Here is a 14692-nt window from a genome sequence, read left to right on the forward strand (position 1 = left end):
GGATAAAAGTTAAATGTTTAGCAAACTCAATAATTGCTATTGATTTTTAGAGTAACAGAAAAAAAACACAATAATAAAATAGAAGACAATCATCATCAATCAAACGACTGATGTTTGTTTTGCAAAGAATTTAGCTATGAATATAAAGAAAAATATATCTATTATTTAAGATGTGAACAAAAACTATTTATATGAAAGCAAACTGAAAAGTAGTTTTGAAATGACTGCAGATGCTAAGGTATTTTTAAAATATTTAAAAACTTTTCAGATTACCGTGGTAAAAAAATATACATAAATGTTATTTTATTTTAGTTAAGTTGTGGGTTGATATTTCAACTTTATCTAGTAAAAGTATTACATGTATTTTTGTATTTAAACAATCACAGCAAAGAGTGTTGCCGTCTTTAAGGCGTCTTTCAACAATTTTGTTCTCTATCTCACACTTATATACATACGTGTGTATGTGAATCAATACAAACAATCACATATTCCTGTGTACACAAACAAACTCTTACTTTATTCACCAAGTAGTTTTTTCAATTTTTTTTTTTTTTTTTTTTTTTTGTCAGAAATAACAATGAACAAGCTCCATGAGAAATTCCAAATAAAAAACGCACAGAACACAAACCAACTTAAACCAAACTCTATTGAAGACAAAAGTCGTCTATGAAATTGATTGTTATTAAAGAAAAACAAAAATACTAAAAGAGGAATTTTGTGGTGAATAGCGACAGTCTGAATTTTTGTGTGAAAGTAGATATAGAAGTAGAAAACATTAAATTTTAAATGTATTTTTTATATAGTTTAAAGATTTTTCTCATTCGTTTGTTTAAGCTTCTCTTTAGTTTACATTTTGTATGTTGTTTAAATTTTTGTATGTACCCTATAGATATTTTATGGCAACAATTGCATTAGAAAAATAACTGAAAAATACGTTTTATAATTTAAGGATAATGCTGGGAACATATGAATTTATTAATAGATAGCTAAAGTAATAAAGGTTTTGATAAAAGTAATATTTCCAATAATAAAATTATATTTAAATCTAGATAACGTGCTTTTTATGGCAAGCCAAAGGAAAATAATAAATAAGTTGTAAGTGGTCATAAGAGAACTGATATCTCTAAATACTTGACGTTTGAAAAACGTCTCAATTTAATAGATAGCATCTAGTAACAACAGAAGACAAACCAATTTATGACGAATATTGAATGAAAAATATTGTATTGTTTATTTTCCTTTAAATATTTTCTTTTTTTGAGTAAAAATTTTAAATTAAGACAATATTATACATAAAATACTACAAGTAGTGATACCTAGACTATGACTAGACTATGACTAGACTATGACTAGACTATGACTAGACTATGACTAGACTATGACTATACTATGACTAGACTATGACTAGACTATGACTAGACTATGACTAGACTATGACTAGACTATGACTAGACTATGACTAGACTATGACTAGACTATGACTAGACTATGACTAGACTATGACTATCAGACTTTTCTGCAACAGTTACCCATAACAATATGTGTAACATTTTTACTCATTTCGTAATATAGCTGTATATAACATTTTACTGGTTTTATTTAAGATATAACTGATATGCTAAGTCCTTGATGATGATAAAATATATATAAAATGTAATATAAAATGTATTTTGTAAAGTTGTTATGAACTCTTTTGTGCTGATTTATTTTATGTATATTTGTTAATGTTTTTGAGTCGTTAGTTTGTTTTTCCTAAAACAAAGTCGGTTTGTTATTTTTAATTATTTTTTTTGGTTTTTTATACTAGTGTTTAGAAATTATGATGTTGGTAATTTTATGTTTTTGTTTATATACTTCAGAAAAAAAAATAGCAAAAACATTTTATAAAATTATATGTTTTAAAATTCCAATGCTGTTGTTATTCTTATATTTTGTCTGTCACGTCCTGTGATCCATATGTTATGTAAATATCATACATTTATATCTATCCGTCGTATTGCTGCCATTGTCTAGTGTAAACACACTCATATACAAAGTGTATTAAAACACACAAATAGAGTTTTTCAAAGGAAGTAAATGGCCAGGGGAGTTGTTAACTATTAACTTGTATAAAAACTCAAATATATACACAAACACTTATACTTTTATGATATTTTATTATACATATTATTATTTTTTCTTAAAAATATATTTAAGTAAAATTTAAAAAATATTTTTCTTTTATTTAAATTTGAATATTTTCTCAAGTAGTATGATAATAAAGAGTAATTTAATTCAAGTATTTATTTTTTATGATTTCTATGTTTTCTTTATTATTTTATATTAGTTTTGGTTATAAAACTTAAATTTTATGGATTTTATAAATTGGCTTTTATTATTATGTATTTGTTTCTTTTATATGTATTATTATATTTACTTATAAATTTATAAATGTCAAACTTTAAATTATTTAAGTTTTTTTTTTAATTTATCTAAATATTGACATAATCAAATTAAATAGCCCATTGACATATTTTCACATATTAGTTTAAAATAGCTCTTCTAATATTCTTAGAAAATATAAATTTTTAATAAAAATAATATAGAATTTCTTTTCAAACAAGTTTAATTAATTTTCTGATGGGGTTGCGTATGAGTTATATTTAATATTTGTTTTAAATATTTTTTCACTTCTTAATAAATTCAAATTTTTATTAGTATCATTTAAATAAATGTTAAACATTTCTATGTAAATATAATGTTCATATTTCTAGTTCAAGTTTTATAAAACTTTTATGATATTTATACATATAACTTTGTTTTTTGTTTGACATAAATTGTTCTTAAGAAAACTGTGTATGAGAAAAAAGTAATAAATAAATTATTACAGTATTTGACTTATTTAAAAGATTAACATTTCTGTCATAATATTGGACAATACTTAAATGTTAATGGTTTATGTCATATTTATTTATTTATATTTTCTTTTACAGATATGTAAGTAGTTTTTCTAATAACTTTATTTATTGTTTAATAAAAAAAACAATTGGTTTGATTTAAATCAAAACTGGACATGTGATTTGTGTACAGTTTACTGTAATAATAAAGATATTCTCTTAGCCAAGAAAATAGTTTACAAATTTAGATTTTATACAACTGCTTATAACATTGGAAGAATATTTGTTAACATTTTTTTTAGCAAAATGTTTTTCTTTTATATTTAATACTTTTTATAAAATGAACTTGTTGGTTTAAAAAATTTCTTAAAATTTTCACATGCATTTTTCTTCGCGAATATTCCAAGAATATAACTAAATTAAAAGTATAAATTATAATCTTAAAAGTAAAGTCTATTTTTAGGCATTTTTAAAATAATGACTGATTTTTAGTCTTTGAATCTTGCCTGATATTTTTGTCCTTTTAACTTGATATTGAAAATGTAAGTGAATATCCATATTAATATTTATCATCAAAACATACATAAGAATATGTCCAGAGAACATACATATATACTTTAATATTTATATCAATCATAAATACATATGTTATTTTTATGACATTGTAAAGTAGACACATGACTGACAATTTCATGTTTATTTTACTAATAACTCTTAAATATAAAACTAAATATTTTTATGTATATTTATTTAATTGTTTTATAAGTTTGTATGAGAATTATGCATGGCTCACTATGATGTAACATTCAACATTCATGAATTCAAATATAAGATCTTTTAATAAAAATAGAATTTTTCAAAATAAACATCATCAGACTATTTTTCCTCTCAAAATCAGATTTCTCACCCAAAATTCAACTTAAACTTAAAAAATAGATTTTTTACTTAAAATCAGATTTTTTAATTAAAATCTGATTTTATACTTAAAAATACAAATTTTCGATTTTTTACTTAGAAATCAGATTTTTTTAATTAACATACGATTTTTTAATTAAAATTCGATTTTTCACTTAAAAATGCAAATTTTCAAATAATCGATTTTTTATTAAAAACATATTTTTCATAAAATATCTTTTAAAAATAATTTTTAAAATTAGATTTTTACCAGATATTTTATTATTTTAAGATTTTTCACATATATCGTAATTTTAAAGTAAAAAATTTAACTTTGACCAAAAATTCTATCATTTATTAAAAATCTAATTTTCAACTAAAGAATGAATATAAAAAAATTTTAAATTTTTTAATAAAACTACAATAGTTTTTTTTGGCCTGTATAATGAGTACATTTAATAACATTTTAAAAAATTGTCACCATAAAATTTAAAATAGTTTACAACAATTTAAAACTTTTTATGTTTTGGTTTCTTGTTTATCCACTTTAAACTACTCCCAACAATGATTATAAACTAAATATTTTTACGTATGAGTTTGTAACAGAAAAAATTAAAATAAAATTCAAAAACATAATGGTAAAAGGCTTCCAACTTACTGTAAACATACATACATATATGTATATGTTGGTTATATATTAATAAAGTTGTATAACCACACAATATATTGCTGGAAAATAAAGTTTTTAATTTAGTTTTTCTCATATTTTGTGAGATTTTTTTTTGAAGATTATTTTCTAAAGGTAATGAGGGAACAATGTTGGTATTTCGTATTTATATTGTATCCATTACAACAATCAGCTTAAAATATTCTATGGGTTACTTAAGCTACATGTTACTATTTTAGATAATACAGGTTGTAAGTATTTAATTAAATAAATATTTTTATTAAAGTTTTGTCAAGTTTATCAAATTAACTATTTTAAAAATTTAATTTATTTTGAAAAAATATGTTCTTTTACTTTTGTTCTTGAACTGTTTTAAAATCTTTTTTTTAATAACTCTTTAAAAAACTTTAGTACGATTATATTTATAATAAATTTTTAGAAAAAAAACTTTTATAGAATTTAAATAATTTTCCAATAACAGCTGCTATACATAGTAATTAATTAAAATGCACAAAACAAATCATTTTACTACGAAAACAATTATAATAATAAACAAATAAACAGAAACAATAGCATGTTAAAAATGCATAAATAAATGTATATTTTATATACGCATTTTTAAAGTGAATTTATATTAGGAAAAACAATTTTTTTTTTTCCTAATTAATATAAATATTATAAATATTAAATATTACTGCGAAAAACAGCAATAATAATGACAGCAATGACAGTCGAAAAAAAGAAAAGCTCCAACAGCAAAACACAAATTACAACAAATTACATGTGTAATCAAAAAATAAAAACATTATAAATACAGCCTTGCCCACACACACATACACACAATAGCCCTATAGTTTTAAAAGTAATGATTGTCCTTTTTATGACAAGTAAAACTCACAGACTATCTTTTGCTAATTCTAGCAATATTCACGATAAAATAAAATAATTCTTTTTTGATTAGTTTATAGGATAAAAATATTTTATATGTACTAATGATTTCTGAATATATTACAAAATCAATTGGGATAAATAAAATTTTTAAAAAATTCGCGAAAATAGCAAAAAAATTAAAAAAAAAATAGAATTATTCACAAAAAATATTTGTGCAAAGAAATCCTTTCGCTTGGGTATGAGATGGTCATTAATACACAGAGGGAAAAAGAAATATACACATCTGGTACCAAATTGACACTAAATTGTTTATAATGTTGCAATAACATCGGTTAACCATTGAATTAAAGAATCAAATGACGTTCCGAAACATACCTACAAGCATTTCATGGGTCTACGATCAAGGTTAGATAGTGTGAGTAAGTGCAAGGTTACATAGTGTGAGTAATTGTGTACACACACAATTATGTTGAGGCGTTGCTATCAATAAAAATGGTTTTTATTGTAACTTTTATTCATATTTATCCTTTTTATGTTGTATTTAACAATGTTTCTATTATAATTTATACATAAAATTATCACTTTTACCATAATTTAAATGGGTGTTTGAGCAAGTAAGTGTGTGACATGGAGTGAGTAATTATATGTTTGTTTGATTGTATATATTAAGTCAATCGTAGTAGTGAGATATTTTTTATGGTAATTATACCCTACACCACTATATTATTATATTTTTGTGCTGATGTTGTTCATACACCCAAGTATAACAATCAGTTCGATTTAGCTATGTCCGTATGTACCCTACACCAATATATTATTATATTTTCGTGCTGGTGTTGTTTATACACCCAATTACACCAATCAGTTCGATTTAGCTATGTCCGTATGTACCCTACACCAATATATTATTATATTTTCATGCTGGTGTTGTTTATACACCCAAGTACACCAATCAGTTCGATTTAACTATGTCTGTATGTGTGTCCATGTAAACTTCGTGCCTTCGCTGGAGGTTGGAATGAGAATCAATATAATTTGATAATGTTTGGCACATACTTTTTCATTCAAGAATGAATCCTATTGACTTTTTTATCATTCTGGTGTAGGGTGTCATATGATGTCCAACTAAGCATTCCAACTTGTTTAATATATTATGTACATGTCAAAATATACATAAAAGTAGTAATGGATAGTTTTTGTCTAGGTGAGTCTTTGGTCTCGTCTTGACTATAACGAGGGCATAGTCACCAGAAAAGTTAGATTAAGTTAGATTAAATTATGTCATTGTATTGTAATGCAGAAATGAACTAACCAAATTTTAAAGATACTGGTAAATGTTATAGGGCATCATATGGTCGACCATTCTCTTCTCCAATTTCTTACTTTTTTAATTGCAATTTTAATTAAACTGAAAATATGTACATATTTATAAACTCATTTTGATAAAGGCATTTCGCATAAAAGGTGTAAAAAAAACTTTTTTTGTTACTTAAATTACTTAAATTAAATAAATTTGAGGTATTTTTCCCGAAATAGTTCAATTCAAAGAGTTCTTTTCAATTTAAAGTAACCGTGAATTATCTCTGTATTTTATTTAATTTTATTTAATAAAATTTATTTAATAAACCGCTTATAAAATAACAATTTGTTTATGAATAATGTCTTAACTCTATAATCAACTTTGTTTTGCAAAACCCTTTTTTCATAAGCATTTATATGTGCAAAATTGCTCATTCTATTTTACAAATAAATACATACATATATATGTGTGTTTGTAAGTATGCATTTAAATAATTGTGTTTTGCTTATAATTCATTATTTATTATTAAATGTTTCAATTAGCAAACCAGTGTTAAATATTTTTCAAAGAAAAACCAAAAAATACATATTGAAAACAACATAAACAAAAACCATTAAATTAATTTTACTAGATTTTATATAATTTATTCAATTAAGACTTGTATACAGTGTTACCATATGTCAAGTTTTACCCTTTTTTATGCAAGATTTTGTGAGGTTTCAAAAAAATTTTCAAGTTTTATTCCCTTGTTCTTGACGTTTAGGAAAAGTTTTTTTTATCAATTTTCATTTAAATTCCTGGAGTATTTTGTAGTTTTTGTACATAACAACTTTTTATTAAATAAAAAGTTTTTTCTTAAAAATAAAAATTTTCTTCAAAAAATATTTGGCAACACTGCTTGCATATAAAAAGTTTTAAATAATCTTATTAAATATTTTATAATCAGACATGCAAGAGTTTGCAAAGGTGATTATTCAATTTGTTCAAATATTACGTACACTAATGAGAAAGGAGTCGATATTCTAAGATAATAAATTTATATGCTAATGCATTTGACATGATTAATTGAACATAAAATTGGAAATTTAATTATATTAATTATTATTTAAGATTTTTATTGGTAGACGTGCGATGTTTGTCTATATGAAAGTAATAAATGTCAACCGTGAAATGTAAAATTTGATCACCAATAACAATATATTAATAGAGTATATATTGTACAAAATTAAATACAACTTGCTCTTGAGTAAGAGACGGACACGACTAGTCTATTTGAGAATCAAATCAGAATCCGGAACATACCTGCAATCTATTTTACGTAGTGTTAGAAACAAAATGTCAAAATCAATATACACTTCAATATTTAATATTAATTTTTAATGTCATAATTGAATGATATTTAAAACCTAAAGCCAATCAGGACAACTTAATTGCTGCGCTTCAATGACTGTTTCTGACTAACCACAATTTTACACAAAAAACATTTTCAATAGAGAGCATTCTGTTCAGTCATCCGTCATTCGTTTATTAATTTTATTTGTTTTGTACATTGTCATACAAAATTAATTCATATTATAAAATAACATACTCATTATTATATTTCTTTAACTGTATATTTCTAAAAACACTGACAAACTCAAAAAATAGTCATAATATTTAAGTAAGTAATTTAAATTATATTGAAAAACAAATCTGTATGTAGTTTTTCTTTATTTCCGATATTATGTTCACTCTACTTAACATGCACTGTACTGAGCTCCTTATGGACTTCTATTGCTATGGTCAAAACTTCCATAATAACATAAAATAGAAAAAAAAACATATTTTAAATGTTTACAAAATACAACTTTCCTATTTTTCAAACTAAGTAAGTGGAAAAATGATAACAAGACAGATACTATAGCGAACCATAAGATACCCTACAGAAATTTATTGAAAAGGTGTTTTTATATTTTATAGCAATTTGTTAATATATTAGTTATAACTAAAATAGTTTATGTAATTATTTTATACATTACTTGGTAATGAGTGGTAGTTATAAATAACTTTAATTGGTGAGTATATAAGTACATTCAGTACTTATGTCCAAAAGGAATATGTTAGGTAATTTAGTAATTTTCTAACTTACTAACTTACTAACTTACTAACTTACTAACTTACTAACTTACTAACTTACTAACTTACTAACTTACTAACTTACTAACTTACTAACTTACTAACTTACTAACTTACTAACTTACTAACTTACTAACTTACTAACTTACTAACTTACTAACTTACTAACTTACTAACTTACTAACTTACTAACTTACTAACTTACTAACTTACTAACTTACTAACTTACTAACTTGCTAACTTACTAACTTATTAACTTTCTAACTAAGTATCCCACATAGTTACTAACTATCAACTAAATAACTTCACTTGTTATAAGTAGGGTATAACAAGAAAAGCATTTCTTATATAAAATTATGCCAAACTTATAGCAAACTATGTATAGACCTTTCTTTAGGGAAGACGGACAGCTGTACCGACAGGCAATGGAAATGTTTTTATTTTATTACTGCTGTTTTCCTTTGGGGAAATTAAGTAAGTACATGTATACTTTACAATTTCTATGTAATATTTAGTAAGTACTACTATTACTTTACCCTACTTTTAATGCAAAAACAATAGAATTAAATTGATGTATATATGCATGTAAATACATACATATTTCAAACAAAGTACATTTAAACTTAAATAGAATTAAATTAGAATGGACAAGAGAAAATATAATTTTAATTGCAAAAGTATGTTGGTATAACTTTTTCAATATTAACAAAATTGGAAATATTTTTATGATTTTTTTTTAAACTAAAAGTAAATTATAGTTTTCAAGAATGCTGGTAATAGATATACTTACATGTAAATATAGTAAGTAAACTATTCAAAAATTTTATAATTTATTTACAAGTCTAAAAATTCAATTTTTTTTATTTATTTTCTTAAAATTTCTACTCTAGAGTGTACTTTTCTAAATGTTACCTTTATTTTTTCATATAAACAAGTTATTGCGTATTATTTGCCCAATTCCGACAACAACATTTAAATCTCATTAAATATCTATAATGAAATTCTTTGCAATTATTTATTTTTAGGGAAATAATAAAATAATGCCTGTTTTTATATCAAATATTATTATTTTCTATATAAAATTCTATAACACAAAAATAAAGCCTCTTTAAGTATTTGAAAAAAAAAATATTTTTGAGGCTTAAAAAATAAATCTACTTTTTGTTTACTCTTCAAAGCAACAAATCAATCGTATATACGTACACACAAACATATGTACATATACATATGTATTTCATTTTTTTGTTTATAAATTAAACACATACAAACGGAAATTGTATTTGTGTATACATATACATAGATACCTATAACTTAAATCAATATTTATTTTATGCGGCATTAAATGATATTGATATTTTATTATTATATAATATAATTAATAGTATTAACGAAAAAATCATATATAATATTGTTTTTAAACAAATGCAAATAAATGAAAAACGTCATATAGATTGTAAAACATACAATTTTCTACAGATACAGATAAATTAAATAATGAATTAACTTTACAAATATTTGCAGTACTATTTACACTTATATGAGATACAAGAACATTTAACATATTTATGATCATTAATCCATTTTCAATAGGCTTCGTCCTTGGGTCAAACGAAGAGTATCAAATCACATAGGAGGAGAGACAGAGAGACGGACGGACAGACAGACAAATATTGGTGGGTGTAGTACTAATTTTGTTGAGTGTTACAAATATCAGCACAAACGCATAATACTCTCCACACTATAGTGTTGTAGTCTATAAAAAAGCAAGTTTTTAGTATAAATATATCTACGTTTAAGTTTTAAAACACGTTTTATTTTTTATGAATGTACAGTCGGATATAGCTGACCATATGATACCCATCACTAGTATATAGTATGTTGCTTAATACCTTAATTTATCTTTTGGACTTTTATATAAAAGTATATTTTCGATTGTAAAGATACAAAAACATTTAATTTAATTATGAGCTCAAAAGCGCCATTCTAGAAGTCCGGTTGTATGGGGTTAGGGTGAAAGAAATAATTGACCGAGACGGACGGAAAGATAGTGTGTTGATATTAAATTATGTTTTTAGTGGATGGAAGCGATAAAATATTTAACTTACATGCCATTAAAATCTCATATTCTTACAGAGATATGTCTGTATAAGGTTTCACAAACTGATAAATATCAGGAGTAAGCTTTTGCCCAGTTAAAATATCCTGTTAAAACATGTCAAAAGTTTATTTCTGTAAAAGTAAATCTTTGTTTCGTTACTCATTGTATTAAATACTTATTATTCTATGTGTGTTTATTACTTTTTTTAGTATTTCATTATTTTCCTTCATTATTTAAAACTTTTGGCTTGTTTTTATACCCTATACCACTTTAGTGGAGACGGTATATTGGGTTTGTACTGATGTTTGTAACATACAAAAATATTCGTCCTACACCCACCTTAAAGTATACAAATCGGTTTAGAATCGTTTTCTGAGTCGATTAAGCTATGCCCGTCAGTCTGGCTTGCTGGATGTCCATGTAAACCTTGTGCGCAAGCTACAGGTCGCAATTTTCAAGATAATTTGATTAAATTTGGCACACTCTCTTCTTTTGACTCAAGGACGAAGCCTACTGAAAATGGGTAAAATATATTCTTTATTTTGCCTAGCCTCCATACCCCCGAATAGGGCCTTTGGGCTCTTAATTAAGTTAAAACTTACTTTTGTAGAATTTTTAAAGACATCACCGATATATGTAATGATCGGCCCTCATTTGACCCTGGCCCCCATACAAACTCCCTTTATCAAATGACTTGAAGGTCAAAATTTATATATAAACATTAATAAAACTTTTAAATTCTATATAAATAACTTTGAAGTAGATGTGAATTCCTCTATCAACATTTATAAGGATAGGCATATATTTTTCCCTACTCCCCTTTGACCTTTCTTGTAAAAAATCTCTTTTTTTTACCAAAAATAGGTAAAAATTTTCCGAAATAAAGTTAAAAATCTTTATTTTTTAAATAATTGCAATTTTTAACATACTGAATCGTGTAGGGTATCATAAGGTCGGCTATGTCCGCCTATTCATTCATACTTGTTTTTTTTTCTAATTTATGAGTTGTGTTTTCATTTATTCTTAAAGTTTCATCATTGTTATTATTGATGTTGGTTTTAAATCGCGCTAGAGCTGTTTGGAATAAAAATTTGAAAATAGAACAACGAAAAAATAGAAATTATAAACATACATACATACATACATACATACATACATACATACATACATACATGCATATATCTTTAAATACAATAGTTAATCTGTCTGGAAAAAATGAAAGAGATTAATTATAAATTCTATAACATATGTCAGATGTGTACGCATTTGTAATTATGCATCTGCTACCCAGCAGTTTGCGAGGAGTCAATGTATTCTCTAAATGAAGATTAAATTCTTTATAATGCTGAGAGTAAGTCAATCACTACTTAAGTATTCTTAAAAAATTACAGAAAAAGGTCAAAGACCACTTGCGTAATTTCAAAGAACTCAGTAGTCAATTATGTAACTAGTGCCAAAATATTAGATAAAATCACAACCAAACTCAAAAATGTTGTGGTTTCTTAAATAATTAATTATACAATAAATTAAATGTGGAAAGTAAATGCGAGCGTGAGTGTTTAAACGTATTGGTGCATGCGAAGGTACTAAGTAAGCGCTCAAGTGTGGGAAGTGAAGTGACAGTTGTGTCTGCATTGTTCAAAAGTATTACAAAGAGAAATATGTGTGTATATCTACTGATAAAAAAAATACAAACACATTTTTTATAAAGTGCGTAGTTAACAAGTCCCAAAAGGAGGCTTTAAATTTAATTATGCAAAAAGGCAAAAAAACATAAATACAACTGAAAGTTTATATTTTTAAAATTTATTCGTTTATTCAACATGACTTCTTAACACAAAAAAAGCAAAAATGTGAATAAATAATAAGCACAACAAGATTTTTAAGCAAAAGAGTAAAGGACTAAAAAAAGTATTTATATTAAACCTAAATGGTACTATTAAAAGTTTTAAAAATAATATTTGTATAATTTATTAAAGTACTATTTAAATACATACAAATCTAGGTCATATTTGTGGTAATAAATTTTTTATATAAATATTACAATATATTTTTTTTAGATTTAAATCTGTGTTACAATGATTTATAATGTGTTACCAGGGAAATGGTTTGTCAAGTCTCTTGTTATAATTCTGCTTTCGTAATTTTTTATTAAATGTATATTTTTTTGTAATAAAACAAATTATTCTTTGATTTATGTAATAAGCAAGTTGTCTAGAGACTATGTGTATCCTGAGCCCATACTCTAGGCTATAAATTCACCAAATCCTTAACAATGACTATTTGGAGTTGGCCTCTTAATTTTAAATAAATATTTATTTATTTACAGACATTTCCTTTGTTTTTAAGCATTCTTTATGTTCTGTTACTGTTATATTGATTGGATTATTATTGAGAGTCTTACAATCAAAGAAATATTGCAGTGATTTGATTGCTAATGAGATTGTGGCGGTATGGAAAGTGATAGTCATAAATATACAATTTTAAAATATTGTTTATTTTCTATTTCATTTATTAATAATATGAAAATGTTAACAAATTATAAAAAATTATAAAAATAAAATTAATTGGAATAATACATAAAACGTGCATGGTAGCTATATTTTCCAAAAATAAAACATGTAAGTAAGTATACTAGTAAATATTTCAAAAAAAAAATCACATAATTAAGATCTCTATTAGAGGGTACGGTTGTATGAGAGCTAGGCGAAATAATAGAAACATTTTCAATAAGCTTCGTTTTTAAATCAAGAGAAAAATATCTAACAAATTGCATTAAGATAAAATTTAAATTACGAACTGTAGCACAAGGTTTACAAGGACACACAGACGGACAGTTAGGCTGACGGACGGACTTTTTTTTACGAGAACAAAAGGAATCATTAAATCGATTTTCCTAAAATCGAGTAAAAATACTAGATTCAAATATGGATCCTTTAAATACGAAAAACCTAAATTAGGCAAATGTAAAAAATTGAATTAATCCCAAAATACGTTTGATTTTAGCTTGATTTGAACTTTGTATCAGAATTCAGAAGAAAATTATATATTTCATTGGGTTTTCTAATAAGAAATAAATGACTATGTATAGGTCTTATTCACAAATATTTATCAAATGTTTATAAAAAAGAATTTTATATGAAATTTTCTATTATAAACATTTGACAAATCTTTATGAATAACAGCCTTAAAAATTATATTAATTTTACTTATGACCACTTATTATAGTGACTTTTAAGACAGATGGATAGCTTGACAAACAAATCCAGTTTAGTGACAGTTAAGTGACAGTCATTCATTTCCGATTGCTATATGAAATCACCATAACATAATAAATAAATAGATCTTATGTAATTGTTTTCTTAAAATGTTGGCACAAATTTACAAGAGAATTCAAATATATTCAAAAGACACCTGTCACTCGGACATATAAAAAGAAATTAAAATTATGTATAAAATCTTTACAGTTCGAAATACCCTGTACAAAAGCATCTTGGCAATGATATTTTCATTTCGTCTGACATTTGTAGAATTAACAAAAAATATATAAAAAAGAATAAAATTTCAAAAATCACAGTAAAATTAAAAAAAAAATTAATATATAAACAAATGAATGAATATAAAACAAATTTAGTACTCACGTACCAAAACAATTTCAATGTAATGTAAACAATTCATATTCTAAGCAGTAGAGTCTAAAGTACTAGAAATAGAATTATATAGGAGTTAGATGGAAATAAACGCATTTTTACACTTAGAGAAATAAGTGACATGTTCAAATGTATTAAAGTTATTAAAGCGGAATGTGTAGAAGTATTATAGAAGTAAATTTTCCACCTTCAAAACATTTT

This window comes from Lucilia cuprina, chromosome 4 (assembly GCF_022045245.1).
Source record: "Lucilia cuprina isolate Lc7/37 chromosome 4, ASM2204524v1, whole genome shotgun sequence".
Lineage (NCBI taxonomy): Eukaryota > Metazoa > Arthropoda > Insecta > Diptera > Calliphoridae > Lucilia > Lucilia cuprina.